Source organism: Choloepus didactylus, chromosome 2 (assembly GCF_015220235.1).
Source record: "Choloepus didactylus isolate mChoDid1 chromosome 2, mChoDid1.pri, whole genome shotgun sequence".
NCBI classification, from domain to species: Eukaryota; Metazoa; Chordata; class Mammalia; order Pilosa; family Megalonychidae; genus Choloepus; species Choloepus didactylus.
In genome coordinates this window covers 39,190,682-39,206,967 of record NC_051308.1, presented here as the reverse complement: position 1 = coordinate 39,206,967, position 16,286 = coordinate 39,190,682, and the positions used below count along the sequence as shown (strand labels likewise).

Genomic DNA, 16,286 nt, shown 5'->3' with positions numbered 1-16,286 from the left:
AAAAAAAAATACACACACACACACTCAGAGCATTTGGAGTTCCACTGAGATCAGAATACTGGTAAAGGGCTGCGCCCTAAGAAAACGGGCACACAGAAATGTGTATGAATTCTGGCGAACTGGAGGGCTGGGGACTGGCTCTGAAAAGGGGATTTCTTGCTTTTTTCCTTTTTTCTTCCTCTCATTCTAAGTAACTCAGAGAGAAAAGTCTTGAATGTTTTCACTTGTCAGCACTCACCTAGGCAAAGGTAGAGCTAAGATAGCCAAAGGAAAAACTCAAGTGTACAGACAATTCCCTAAAGGGCTTATCTTCCCAAGAAAAGAGGGGGATGGGGCCCAGGTCATGTGGCCATCCTTCCTCAGAGAACTCAGACACCATGGCCTGGGTGAGGGGTGGGAACTGAAACAGCTTAAGCTTGGCTTCTGACACCCTCAGTTCCTGGCCAGGACAGGGTCCACTGATAATTAAATGCACCATACCTCTTTAGGCCAGTGGGGAGCTGTGGGCTGACAGGTACCACTTGCTGGGCAGGAGAGGAAAAGCACAGACTCTAGAGCCTCACAGGAAAGTCTGACAATTGGCTGGGTCTCAGCATCGGGGAAACCTGATCCTGAATACAAACTCCTGAGACTGGAGCCTGACTAGTCTGGGAAAATCTGATTGGGATAATCAAGGAAACCAGATGCCTAGACAACAAAATATAATAAATCACATTAGGAAAAATGAAGATATGCGGCCCAGTCAAATGAACAAACTTACACTTCAACTGAGATACAGGAATTGAAACAACTAATTATTAATCAAAAAAATCTAAATTCAAAAATCAAATCAACGAGTTGAAGGAAGATATAGCAAAAGGGAGGAAGGATATAAAGAAATCATTGGGCAAACATAAGGAAAAACTCAAAAGTTTGAAAAGACAATCAGCAGAATGAAAGGCACAATAGAAGAGATGAAAAACATTGGGAGATAGACAACAGAAAATTTGAGGCAGAAGAAAGGATTCATGAATTGGAGGAAAGAACATCTGAAATCCTACACATAAAATAACAGGTAAAAGGATGGAAAAACATGAGCAGCATCTCAGGGAACTGAATGACAACATGAAGGCATGAGTACATGTGCCATGGGTGTCCCAGAAGGAGAAGAGAAGGGAAAAGGGGCAGAAAGAATAATGGAGGAAATAATCACTGAAAATTTCCCATCTCTTATGAAAGACAAAATTACAGATCCAAGAAGCATAGCATACACTAAACAAAATAGACGCAAGTAGACTGACTTGAAGACACTTAATAATCAGATTATCAAATGTCAAAGACAGAATTCTGAAAGCAGCAAGAAAAAAGCAATCTATCACATACAAGGGAAGCTCAATAAGACTATGTGCAGATTTCTCAGAAACCATGGAGGCAAGAAGGCAACATTATGATACATTTAAGATACGTGAAGAGAAAAACCACCAACCAAGAATTCTACATCCAGCAAAACTGTCCTTCAAAAATGAATGAGAGTTTAAAATATTTTCCTTCAGAAACTGAGAGGGTTTGTGAACAAGATACCTGCTCTACAGGAAATACTAAAGGGAGCAGTTCAGCAACTAGGAAAAGACAGGAGAGAGAGGTTTGGAGAAGGATGTAGAAATGAAAACTATCAGTGAGATTAAAAAAAGAGGAAAAAAATTAAAATAAAGTAAGATATGACTTATAAAATCCAAAAGACAAAATGGTAGACAGGAGACATTATGTTGAGTGAAATTACCTGGAAACAAAAGGACAGATATTGTATGGTCTCACTAATATGGACTAACAATGATGAGCAAAATTTGAAAGTTGAGAACACAGGTTATCAGGAGACAGAAAGATGTTAGAGATCAGCATTTGGTGCTAAAGGAATACAGAAGGTTCAACAGGATTGATTGTATACATCCAGAAGTGGATAGCACAACACTTATAATGGTAGCAAATATCGTAAGTACTCTGAACAAAGTTGAGTGTGAGTATGGTTGAAAGAGGAAGGCTAGGAAGTATGTATGACACCAGAGGAAAGATAGAAGATAAAGACAGGGATTGTATAACTTAGCGAAACCTAGAATGGTCAATGATGGTGATTAAATGTACAAATATAAGAATGTTTTAAAATGAGGGCGAGCAAATGAATGTCAACATCGCAAGGTGTTGGAAATTGGATGGTATAGGGGAAGAATACAATCATTGCAAACTAGAGTCTATAGTTAATGGTAACATTGAAAGATGCTTCCATTAATTGTAACAAAGGCAATATACCAAAGCTAACTGTCTATAAAAGGCGGATATAAGGGAGTGATATGGGATTCTTGGTGGCAGTGATGTCTGACCTTCTCACTGTATTTTATGTTTATTTTTCTTCTATCTTTTTTATTTTTGTTCATTTTTTTTCTCCTTTTCCTCTTTCTTTATGGAAGAGATGGAAATGTCCTCATATAGTTGTGATGGTGAATGCATAATTATGTGATTATACTGGGAATCATTGATGGTTTACTTAGGGTGGATTGTATCATGTGTGCATAAAACTGTTTAAAAAAATAAACAGAGGGATACAAATGCTGGAGAAAATGTGGAGAGAGGGATATACCTATTCCTTCTTGGTAGGGAGGTAGAATGGCACAGGCAAGCTGGAGGGCAGTGTGGTGGTTCCACAGAAAGCTAACTATGAGGTTGCCATATGGTTCTGCAGCCCCATTAATGGGTATATACTTGGAAGAACTGAGAGCAGGGGCATGAGTGGACATTGCACACTGGTGTTTATGGCAGCAGAATTCATGATTCACAATGGATGGAGGTGGCTTAAGGATACATCAACTGATAAATGGAATGGTGTACTGTGCTGTATACATACAATGGAATACTGAGCGGTGGCAAGAAGAAATGAAGTTGTGAGGTATGTACCTAGGTGAATGGACCTATGGACAGTATGTTGAGTGAAGTAAGCCAGAATCAAAAAGACAAACATTATAATGCCTCACTAATATGAACTAACTATACTGTGCAAACTCTGAGAATTGAATCTGAGAGCATAGGTTACCAGGGCATGGCTTATTATAAAGGTTCCTAGATTGTAAACTCTTACAGCAGTCACATCTATTCTTGAGTTGTAATGGTTATCTCTAAATTCTGAGATGGTGAGCTGTTTGTGTATAACCCGATCAGTCCCTGTAACTTCGAGTATTTGTGTGACATCTGAGTCTCAGAGCCAGAGTTCAGCAGCTATGAATGACAGCATTACCCCATACAGCAAATGTTAAAAATGCTGAAAAAGAGATCAGACTTCAAGTAGAGATATGATCGGAATGGACTTAAGTAGAACTAAGGTAAACCAGACTAAAGGGTAAAGGATGAGACTGTGTTTGAAAACTTCAACTTCTGTGTGAGACCAAAGAAAGAGATGTTTGTTTGGTGCAAAATCTATACACTTTGTAGCACACTATATAATTTAACTTGTATGGTCAGTTTATTCAAACACCATAATTACATGGAACATTGAATAGGGGGCAACATCTTGGTTTGTACAGGGTAGTTAGTGTGAAACCCAGATACATCCCAGAGTAATTTAGGCAGAGAATGAAAAGTATTTGCAAAGCCCCCTTTGAGGGCCGGGGGGGAAATGTGGAAACACTAAACTTCCCACCTGGGGAATTCCTGATATTCTCACAAGCATTGGAGGAATACCAGCTTAGTAGGTCAAGTCCTTGATCTTGGGGCTTGCCCTTATGAAGCTTGCTACTGCAAAGGAGAGACTAAGCCTACTTGTAATTGTGCCTGAGAGTCACCGCCAGAGAACCTCTTGTTGCTCAGATGTGGACTGTGTCTCTCTAAGCCCACTCGGCAGGTGAACTCACTGCCCCACCACCCCCCATGTGGGACATGACTCCTGGAGATGAACCTGGACCCAGCATTGTGGGATTGAGAAAACCTTCCTGACCAAAAGGGAGAAGAGAAATGAAACAAAGTTTCAGTGGCTGAGAGATCTCAAATTGAATAGAGAGGTTATTCTGGAGGTTATTCTTATGCATTATATCAATATCCCTTTTTAGTTGTTAGTGTATTAGAATAGCTAGAAGGAAATACCTGAAACTATTGAACTGCAACACAGTATCCTTGATTCTTGAAGATAATCGTATAACTATATAGCCTATACGGTGTGACCATGTGATTTTGAAAACCTTGTGACTCACAATCCCTTTATCCAGTGTGTGAACAGATGAGTCGAAAAATGGGACAAAAAGTAAATGAATAATGAGGGGGCAGGGTATGAAATGTTCGAAATGTTTTCAGTGTTCTTTTTTACTTTTACTTTTCTTGTTTTTTTGGAGTAGTAAAAATGTTCAAAAATTTGTGATAAATGCACAACTATATAATAATACTGTGAACAATTGGTTGTAAACTTTGGATGATTGTATGGTATCTGAATGTATCTCAGTAAAATTGCATTTAAAAATGTGAAGGTGAGAGGAGAGGTTTCTGGGTACAGTGGTGGAGAAGGGAGCTTCAAAACTCGGTTCTTCTTCCAGAGCAGCTAGTAAATTGCCAGGAACTGTATGAAACAACTGTTTGGGAGCCCCAGAGACCGGAAAAACACTGTTCATTATCCAGGGAAAAGCAGAGGTAAGAGACTGATAATCTGTGATGAAGAACTTTGAGTAAAACTCTCCATGCTGCGGAGGCTGGTGCTCATCCCCCACTCTCATGGCAGGCTGCCCCAGGACCCAGTCCCTGACTAGAAATAAAAGTCCTTTTCCCCAAGAACAGGGAAAGGTATGGCTGAGCACTGATTGTGGCTTTCAATTAGTAAATTTGGAACACAGGGTCGTGCTCTGAGGACATCTACAATTTCAACCAGCCCAGGGCAAAAAGCAGCCAGCAGTGTGTTTCAATACTGCCCTGGACAGAAGCGGAAGTGGAAGCGATTAAGAGACAGTGCCTTCGGCATAAAGGGGCCACCGCGGGGTGATGCGGTGACCACTGCAACAGGCCCAGGAGCCGAGTGAGCCCCGGCCCTCAGCTCATCCTGCCGATCCGCGATCGCCAACCCAGCCTCGCACCCCCTCGCCCCTTCCCTGTCCCTCCCCCTCTCTGAAGAGAATCCACAAGGAATTGAACAACCTGGCATGGGAACCTCCCAGCCCAGTGTTCAGCAGGTCCTGTTGGAGATGATATGTTCTATTGGCAAGCTACAATAATGGGGCCAAATGACAGTCCCTATCAGGATGGAGTATTTTTCTTGACAATTCATTTCCCAGCAGATTATCCCTTCAAACCACCTAAGGTTGCATTTACAACAAGAATTTACCATCCAAATATTAACAGTAATGGCAGCATTTGTCTTGATATTCTACGGTCACAGTGGTCTCCAGCACTATTTCAAAAGTACTCTTGTCCATCTGTTCTCTGTTGTGTGATCCCAATCCAGATGATCCTTTAGTGCCTGAGATTGCTCGGATCTACAAAACAGATAGAGAAAAGTACAACAGAATAGCTCGGGAATGGACTCAGAAGTATGCGATGTAATTAAAGAAATTATTAAATAACCTCTACAAATAAAGATAGGGGAACTCTGAAAGAGAAAGTCCTTTTGATTTCTATTTGACTGCTTTCTATGAGCCCATGCCTCATCTTCACCTGTGCACGTTTACGTGATACAGCAGTGCTGTGTGTTATACATACTTGGAACAACAAACCAGAAATACTGTACTCCTGTACCAACATTGCCTCCTAGCAGAGAATTGTGAGTGTGGCAAGCCAGTTCTCCAGGCATAACCTAGATGTGAGACTGAAAGCTTTCCTTAATTGACTTAAATTTGGATAACAGCAAGGTGAGGGGTGGTGGGTATAGTGTGTGCTTGGATGGGGCAAAACAGCTCCACTGACCTGTAGGTTATTGTTTTTAAGTGGAGTCCTTTTACACTCAAAACAGTTATGAAACGCAAAGTGAAGAACATGAAGCTGTTTCTTTATTCGTTTTATTCTGAAGGACCTACGTCTTAGGTGAAAGTTACGACCAACCAGATTAAAACTGTACCTACATCCTGTATTTTAAGGTCTAAGTTTAACTGATCAATATTTAAATGGATCGAAGCTATTAGTGCATAAAGTGTGATGGGCTTTTGTTCCCCACTCTCTTACATCTCCCCACCCTTTCAGCCTTTATACTTTCAGCCCCACTTTCTCTTTTCCATATTTTTTGGTTTGTATGTGGTTTCTCAGTTAATACATAGTTAATAGCTCTTATTTTTCTTATGTTTTTAACTGCTTAGGTCTATCTGGATGTAAGGATTAAAATTCATTTGATGGAAATACTTGTGTATATTTAAAGACCCAATTGCTCTTCTGGAGCTCATATGTTCAAGAATGATTAATCTGTGTAATAAACTGATTACTAAAGTCATTACATCAGTTAAAAAAAAAAAAAAAGAGAGAGAGAGAGAGTGCCTTCTTGGGGCAGCAGGGATCAGTTTGCTGAAGAATGACTCTTCTCCAAGAACAGGGTGGCATGGCTGAGCATTAATTGGTTTTTGATTAGCAGATATAGAACACTAGGTCCCAACTGTGAGGGCAGCTGCAGTTTCAACCTGCCCAGGACAAAAAGCAATAGACAGGCTGCCTACTGAAACAGACTGCTTCAACCCTGTCCCTGACAGGGTTGGAAGCAGGGGGAATTTAAAGTCACAGTGCCTTGTGCGGCACTGTGGGAACAGGTTGCTGAAGGGTGTCTCTTCCCCAAGAAAAAGGCAGGGGAGGCACGGCCCAGCACTATTCATGCCTCTGGTGAATTCAGATCACTGGGTCCTGGCTCTCTGCTAGGGTTGCAACCTGCCCTGGACAAAAGCAGCCAGCAGCCTCTATTTCAACCTTGCATCCAACAGGGGTAGAGTCACTTGAGACTTAAAGACACAGTATCACCTTATGACTGCAGTCAGCAGTTGGCTGTAGATCGCCATCTGCTGGGCAGATCAGGAAAGCACAGATTCAGGGAGCAAAGAGAAGTTGGGTGGCCTTCTGGGTCTCCTCCACAGGACACTTTGGAACTGATCTACGCCCCTTTCCTGGGTTGCTGGCCCTGTTTTGACTGGGAAATACAGACTTAGAAAATCCTCTCCAGAGTGACCCTCCTCCCAGAATTTGACTCCAGACAAAAGCAGCTAGAGACAACAAAAGCAGTGTTAAAAACAATAGAAGCAAATAAAAAATGAGTACAATGGATCAACATTCACAGGGAAGAATAGGGGAAAGGAAGCTTTCTCCTGGAGGTGAAACAATTGCACAAATAGTGCAGTCTCAAAAATTGTACCATACATCCAGGGCAAGAATCAGATGAAAAGTTGAAAATATCTGATCAGTTAAATATGAGCTTTTCTAAAGGACTATAATAAGTTGAACAAAGTGTCAAGGAAATGCTTTAGCCCAAAGCCAATCAACAAAAAAATGCCTAGGCAAGAAAGAGAACCTGACTTCCAGAATAAACTCATCAAGATAATCAGAAGCCTAGACACCAACAAGAATTACAAGCCATACCAAGAAACAGGAAGATATGGCCCAAAGGAGCAAATTAAAACTTGAGAGGAGACAGAATTTGGAACAACAAAGCAAAGATGTTCAAACAAATCAAAATGATTCATGGAGATGAAGGAAAATATGGCTAAAGAGAAAAAGGATACTATACTAGTTTGACACTGTTATGTACCCACAGAAAAGGCCATGTTCTTTTTATCCATTTCTGTGGGTGCAGACCTGTTGTGGGTGGGACCTTTTGGTTAGGTTATTTCAATTAAGATGTGACCTACCCCATTCAAGCTGGGTCTTAATCCTTTTACTGGAGTCTTTTATGAGAGGATAAAGGACAGAAAAACATTGAGAAGCATATAGAGAAAAAGTCCCTGAAGGAGCTGAGAGGAAGCCAACAGAGGTGTCCCAGATGCCAGAGGCCTCTCTTCAGAGAAGGTATCCTATTGATGCCTCAGTTTGGACATTTTCATGGCCTTAGAACTGTAAATTTGTAAGCCAATAAATCCCCATTTGTAAAAGCCAAGCCATTTCTGGTATATTGCATTCTGGCAGCTTTAGCAAACTGAAACAGTTAACTAAAAAGACACTAGGTAGGCATAAAAAGAACTTGAAAGTATAAAAAGAAACCTAATAGAAATTATGGGAATGACCGGCACAATAGAAGAGATTTAAAATACACTATAGGAATAGAACCACAGGTTTGAACAAGCAGAAAAAAGAATCAGTGAACTAGAAGATAGGAGAATAAAAATCTGACAGAGGAATAGATAGAGAAAAAATAGAGACAATTGAGCTGGATCTCAGATTTGAAGGAGAGCACAAAGCACACAAACATGCATCATGGGTGTCTCAGAAGGAGAAGAGAAGGGAAAGGGGGGACAGAAAGAATATTCAAGAAAATAATGACCCCAAATTTCCCAACTGTTAGGAAAGACATAAATATACATGTCCAAGAAGTGCAACATACTCCAAACAGAATAAATCCTAATATGCCTACTCCAAGACACATACTAATCATAACATCAAATGCCAAAGATGAAGAGAGAATCCTGAAAGCAGCAAGAGAATAGTGATTCATCACATACAAGGGAACTGCAATAAGACTAAGTCCCAATTTCTCATCAGAATCCATGGAGACAAGAAGGCAGTGGTCTGATATACTCAAGGTACTGAAAGAGAAAAACTGGCAGTCGAGAATTCTTTATCCAGCAAAACTGTCCTTCAAAAATGAGGGAGAGTTTGAAATATTCACAGATAAACAAGAAACTGAGAGAGTTCATCAATAAGAGACATGTCCTACAAGAAATTCTAAAGGGAGTTCAGTGGGTTGAAAGGAAAAGATGAGAAAGCAACTTGGTGTAGAGTGTGGAAATGAAGATTATCAGTAAGGGATATTATAAGGATACAAAGAGAGACAAAAATAAGATATGACATATAAAAGCAAAGGATAAAATGGTTGAATTAAGCACTGCCTTTACAGTAATAACATTGAATATTAATGGATTAAACTCCCCAACCAAAAGTCACATATTGGCAAAATGGATAAAAAAATGTATGATCCAACTATATGCTGCCTACTAGAGATTCACCTGAGACCTAAAAACAGAAATAGGTTCAAAGAGAAAAGTTGGATAAGATATTCCATGCAAACAGTAACCAAAAAAGAGCTGGGGTAGCTATATTAATATAAGACAAAATAGATTTTAAATGCAAAACTGGTATACTAGACAAAGAATGACACTATATGTTACTATAAGGGGCAATACAGCAAGAAGAAATAACAATCATAAATATTTATGCATGTTACCAGGGTGCCCCAAAATACATGAGGCAAACACTGACAAAACTGAAGGGAGAAATAGACATCTCTACAATAATAGTTTGAGAGTTCAGTACACTGCTCCCATTGATAGATAGAACATTTAGACAGAAGATCAATATGGAAGCAGAGAACTTGAATAATATGATAAAGGGACTTGACCTAGCAGACATATACAGAATATTGCATCCCAAAATAGCAGGATATGCATTCTTTTCAAGGATCATGGATCATTCTCCAGGATAGGCCACATGTTGGGTCACAAAATAAGTCTCAATAAATTTTAAAAGATTGAACTTATTCAAAGCACCCTCTCTGATCATTAAATAGAATGAAGCTGGAAATCAATAACAGGCAAAGAACTGGAAAATTCACAAATATATGGAAGTTAAACAACACACTCTTAAACAATCAGTGGATCAAGGAAGAAATTGCAAAAGAAATCAGTAAATATCTCAAGACAAATGAAAACAAGAACACAACATATCAAAACTTATGGGATGCAGCAAAGACAATGCTAAGAGGGAAATTTATAGCCCTAAATGGCTACATTAGATAAACAAGAAAGAGCTAAAATCAAAGACCTAACTGCCTATCTGGAGGAACTAGAAAAAGAACAGCAAACTAATCACAAAGCAAGCAAATGGAAAGAAATAATAAATATTGGAGCAGAAATAAATGAAATCAAGAATAAAAAACAATAGAGAGAATCAACAATAACAAAACTTATTTTTTTGAAAAGTTCAATGAAATTGACAAATCCTTAGAATGACAAAGAGAAAAAGAGAGAAGATGCAAATAAATAAAATTTAAAATGAGAGATAGTACATCACTACTGACCCCACAGAAATAAAAAAGATCATAAGGGGATACTATGAACAACTGGATGCCAGCAAATTGGACAACGTAGATGAAATGGACAAATTCCTAGAAACACACAAACAACATTCACTGACTCTAGAAGAAATAGAAGACCTTAATAAACCAATTACAAGAAAAGAGATTGAATCAGTCATCAAAAACCTCCCAACAAAGGAAAGCTCAGGACAGGATGGCTTCTCAGGTAGATTTTACCAAGAATTCCAAGAAGAATTCATACCAATCCTGCTCAAACTCTTCCAAAAAAATTAAACAGGAGAGAACACTACCTAGCTCATTCTATGATGCCAACATCACCCTAACATCAAAGCCAGATAAAAATACTACAAGAAAGAAGACTACAGACCAATTTCACTAATGAATATAGATGGAAAAATCCTCAACATTATTTGCAAGTCAAATACAACAACACATTAAAAGAATTATACACAATGGTCAAGTGGGTTTTATCCCAGGTATGGGAGGGTGATTCCACACAAGAAAATCAATTAATGTAATATACCACATTAATAAATTGAGGGGGAAAAATCACATGATCTTGATTGATGCAGAAAAGCCATATGACAAAATCCAGCATCCTTTATTGATAAAAACACTTTGAAAGAAAGGAATAGAAGGACACTTCCTCAACATGATAAAAGGCATATGTGAAAAACCCACAGCTAACATGATAACGGTGAAAGACTGAAAGCTTTCCTTCTAAGACCTAGAGCAAGACAAGGATGCCCACTTTCACCACTGTTACTGATATTGTGCTAGAAGTTCTAGCTAGAGCAGTTAGGCAAGAAAAAGAAATAAAAGGCATGCAAATTGGAAAGGAAGAAGTAAAACTTTCACTATTTGCAGGTGACCTGACCCTATATGTAGAAAGTCCCAAAAAATCTACAACCAAGCTGCTAGAACTAATAAACTAGTTCAACAAAGTGGCAGGATACAAGATAAACATGAAAAAACCAGTAGTGTTTCTAAACTCTAGTACTGAGCAATCTAAGGAAGAAATCGGGAAAAAAAATCCTTTTACAATAGCAGGTAAAAGAATCAAAATATCTAGGAGTAAATTTAATCAAGGATGTAAAGGACTTGTACTTAAAAAAAACACAAGTCATTGCTAAAAGAAATTAAAGAAGACCTAAATTAATGGAAATACATTTCATGTTCATGGGTTGGAAGATTAAATATCATTAAGATGTCAATTCTACCCAAACAGTTTTACAGATTCAACACAGTCCCAATCAAAATCCCAATAGCTTACATTGCAGAAATGGAAAAGCCAATTATCAAATTTATTTGGAAGGGTAAGGAGTCCCAAATAGCCAAAAACATCTTGAAAAAGAGGAACAAATTTGGAGAACTCACACTTCCTGAGTTTAAAGCATATTACAAAGCTACAGTGGTCAAAATAGCCTAGTACTAGCATAGAGATAGATATATTAATCAATGGAATAAAAATGGGAGTTCAGAAATGGAATCTCATATCAATGGTTAATTTATTATTTCCCAAGGCTGCTAAGTCCACTCAACTGGGATGGAAAAGTCTCTTCAACAAATGGTGCTGGGAGAACTGGATATCCATATCCAAAAGAATGAAAGAGGTCCCCTATCTCACACCTTCTAAAAAATTATGTCAAAATGTATCAAAGACCTACATATAAGAGCCAGGACCTTAAAACTCCTATAAGAAAACATAGGGAAACTTCTTCAGTATCTTGTGGTAAGCGATGGTTTCTTAGACTTTATACCCAAGGCACAAGCAATGAAAGAAAAAATAGATAACTCAGACCTCTTCAAAGTTAAATAACTTTTGCTTTGAAGGACTTTGTCAAGACAGTGAAAAATCAGCCTATTCAATGGGAGAAAATATTTAGAAAACCACATATCCAATAAGCATTTAATATCCAGAATATATAAAGAAATCCTATGATTCACCAACAAAAAAGTCAAACAACCCAGTTTTTAAAATGAGCAAAAGACCTGAATAGACATTTTTCCAAAGAGCAAATTTTATAAATTGCTAAAAAGCACTTGCAAAGAGCTCAAGATCAGTAGCCATAAGGAAAATGCAAATCAAAAACCACAATGAAATATCATTTCACACATACTAGAATGTCCAGTATTAAACAAACAGGAAACTACAAGTATTGGAGAAGATGTGGAGAAATAGGAACACTCATTCACTGCTGGTGGGAATGTAAAATGGTGCCATTGCTCTGGAAGAAGTTTGGCAATTTCTCAGGAAGCTAAATATAGAATTGCCATATAATCCAGCAATCCTGCTACTAGGTATATACCCAGAGGAACTCAAAGCTGGGACAAGCACAGACATTTGCACATAGCAGCATTATTCACATGCCAACAGATGGAAGCAACCCAAGTGTGTGTCAACCAATGTACATGATATATACATACAATGTAATATTATTCAGCTGTAAGAAGGAATGAAGTCCTGATGCATGTGACAACATGAATGAACCTTCAGGACATTATGTTCAGTGAAACAAACTAAATAAAAAAGGACAAATATTGTATGATCTCACTGATATGATCTAATTACAATAAGCAAACTCATAGAGTGAAAATCTAGAATATCGGTTACCAGGAGCTAGAATGAGGGTAGAGAATGGGGAACTGGTGCTTAATTTGTGCAAAATTTTCAGTTAGGTTGATTGTAAATGTTTGACGATGGATAGAGAAGATGGTAGCCCATTGTTGTGGGTGTAATTAACAGCACTGATTTATGTGTGTGAATGTGGTTGAGGGGAAGTTTAGGATCGTGTATGTCACTAGAAGGAAAGCTAGAGGACAAAACATGGGACTTTATAACATGGTGAAACTTGGTGTGGATAATGACCATGGTTAATAGTACAAATATAAGAATGTTCTTTCCACCACAGTCTTTACAGAAGAAAACATCACCTTGATGAAGCCTTGATTTTGACTATTTTCCAGCCTCAAATTGTGAGCAAATACATTCCCACTGTTAAACCCAACCCACTTAACGGTGTTTGCTTGAGCAGCCTAGGAAACGAAAACACCATCTACGTATCTAATCTCTATCTATTTTCTAAACATTTGAGGAGTTGTAGACAACATGTTCCTTGAAATTTAATTCTTTCCTGTATATTTCCTGAGAACAAGGTATTCACTTATGTAACTAACTTAAGTATAGTTATCAGGTTCAAGAAATTTAAAAAAGCTGCTTAATAAAAAATACTTATTTTATATGTGGTTACCATTCTGAACTGTCTTGTTGATTCTGTGGGGTTTTCCAAATAAAGTTATATGACCTATAAGGAAAAAAAAATGTTCTTTCATGAACTAGAACAAATGTACACCACTATTACAAGGTGTTAGCAATAGGGCAATAGGGTGGCATATGGGAAAAATACACCTAAGGCAAATCATGGACCATAGAGTTAACAGTAATATTTTAATATTCTTTCATCAGTTGTAACAAAGTGTCAATAATACAGCTCTCGACTTGGGGCAGCGGAGTTTGGTGGGGCTGTGGGAGGTGTTGAAGCACCAGGAGAGAATTCTGTGCAACAAAAAATTCATTTGCAAATTGCCTGGCAAAGGTAAAAAGCTCTTACACCATGTTGCCAAACTAAAAGCAGCCATTGCAGAACGTGAAGGGTTTAGAGGAAAAAGTGAACTATTTCATCCTGTTAGATTAGACTGTAAACTAAAGCAAAAAGTGATTGCAGGAGTTGATGTGGACACAGATAAGGCCCAGAATTCTGATCAGATACTTGATACTTCATCACTAGTTCCTGGCTGTTCCTCTGTAGATAACATCATGTAAAACAATCTCACAAAAACAGGGAATTGCACATTTCACTTACGAAACCGATGAAGAGACTTCTGAGGCAAAGCGCACAGTGAACAAGTGCCCAGGTTCCAGCAGCAGTGCCAGTCCAACTTTCTCATCCAAAGCTAACAAGCATCTTTCTAGGATCATGTTTCAGGTCAAGAAGAAAATATATCCAGCAGCTTTGACAGCCTGTTTATTGGTAGGTTACAAAAGATCACCACTGCAGACCAAGGTGAACACCACTCAGAAGAAAACAGAAGTACTGCTAATTTGACAGGCCTCCACAGTGGGACTAGGAAGAAGCCCCATTACATGGAAGGGCTAGAAATGTGAGCCAAAAATCCAGTGTCCCCACCACATGAATGGGAAGTTATGGTCTTTAGTGAATTTTCTCTGCCACTAGACTTATTGCTTTGTCTCTCAGAGCTATCTTAGCGCTGCTCTTGCCTGGGCCCAAATTGCAAATCTTTGAGGCCCATTAAAACAGATGTATTACCTTTACAACAAAATGATTCAGCTAGTCATGTCAGAGAAGAGGGTCTCCTATTTCCTCAGAAGAAAGGCGGCACAGGGATAAGAAACATCTTGATGACATCACAGTAGTTCAGCTTCTACCACTTGACCATATGCCCACACAGCTGCTGTCCATAGAAGCATCTTTGGCACTTCAGAAACAGCAGAAACAGAATTATGAAGAGATGCAAGCCAAACTCGCAGCACAAAAATTAGCTGAAAGACTGAATAGTAAAATGCAGAGCTATAATCCAGAAGGTGAGACTTCAGGGAAAAACTGAGAATTAAGGGATGAATGTAGTGATCAGTCCTCTGATGATGAATTCTGAAGATGGGCATTGGAATATTCTCTTCAGTCTCTCATTGTTGAGGTGTCATCTTACATCAGACTTTTTAACTAGTACCAAGTTCGGTGTCAGACATTGTTGAAGGAAAGAAAATTGTATAAAGTTACACTAAGGTTGCTATAAAAAAAAAAGTGCAGACTTCAGGGGCAAGATGGCAGAGTAGTGAAGTGTGGGTTTTAGTTACTCCTCTGGGGAAGTTGGTAGATAGACAGAAACTGCATGGACTGGACACTGCAGAGGAATTTGAGTCTAGATATACTTCATACAACACTCACAAATGTGTGGAGCAGCTGAGATCAGCAAAATCTGTAGGTTCTCATGGCCAGGGGGCCCATGCCCCTCCCTGCCAGGCACAATCCCAAGGGAGGAGGGGCCATGGGTGCTGGGAACCAGGAGGGACAACTGCAGTTGCAGCTCTGATTGACAAACTCAGACTGCTGAACAAAAACTCCAACTATAGATAAACTGAGACCAGATACCAGAGAATCTGGGGGCAGTCAGCCGGGCAGAGAGGAGACAGGGCTAGCAAAAAGAGCAACAAACAAACAAACAAACAAACAAGAGACTTTTGGAGTTGGGGGTAAACATAATATGGAGAAGGGCCAAGCTCAAACAGAATCAGGCACATATGCAAGCCCAGGAGGGCGGAGCCCTTCTCTGAAAAGCTGATTTTTCTGGTTTCTTGATTGTTCCTTAATCATCCTCAACTCCTTGTCTTTTTGCATCTCAATAGCACATCAGAACTGCAAGGACTGTAAATAATCTATACTGGGCCCTTCTTTTTCTTTTTTCTTTTTCCTTTTTTTTTTTTTTTTTTTTTAATCTTTTTCTCTTTTTTTAAAAAAATAACTATTCTAAGAAACCCATTACAGAAAGCCTCAAAGATTTGCAATTTGGGCCCAGGCAAGAGCAGAGCTAAGATTGCTCTGAGAGACAAAGCAATAAGTCTAGTGGCAGAGAAAATTCGCTAAAGACCATAACTACCCAAGAAAAGGGGGCATGGCCCAGCTCCAGTGGCAGTCCTCCTTTGGGGAACTCAGACCCCAGAGGTTGGAATTCAGAAACCAGCAGGGTCAGAGTCACCAGGAGAACTAAAGGCACTGCACCTCCTCACATTTGTGCTGGCAAGCACCACCTGCTGGACAGCATAGGAAAAGCACAGAGTCTAAAGTCCTCACAGAAGCATCTCATTCTCAAGGAAACTCCATACCCTCCTCCTGAGACCTGGGCCTCTCTGGACTGGGAAAACCTGACTGAAGTTGACCATATCTGAGGAGACCCTCACACAAAAAGGCTACAGAGAGGCAGGGCAAGAAACAGAAAAACAGGAGGTAAAACTCTGATAAACTAAATAGAATCTAAGTTAGAGGCCTAGAAT

General features: G+C 39.2%; 2 pseudogenes; both read left to right on the top strand.

The window, feature by feature from the left end:
- Positions 1 to 5,176: 5,176 nt before the first annotated feature.
- LOC119515507 lies at positions 5,177 to 5,635 on the top strand (annotated as a pseudogene).
- Positions 5,636 to 12,916: 7,281 nt separating this feature from the next.
- LOC119511450 lies at positions 12,917 to 14,890 on the top strand (annotated as a pseudogene).
- The last annotated feature ends 1,396 nt before the right edge of the window (positions 14,891 to 16,286 follow it).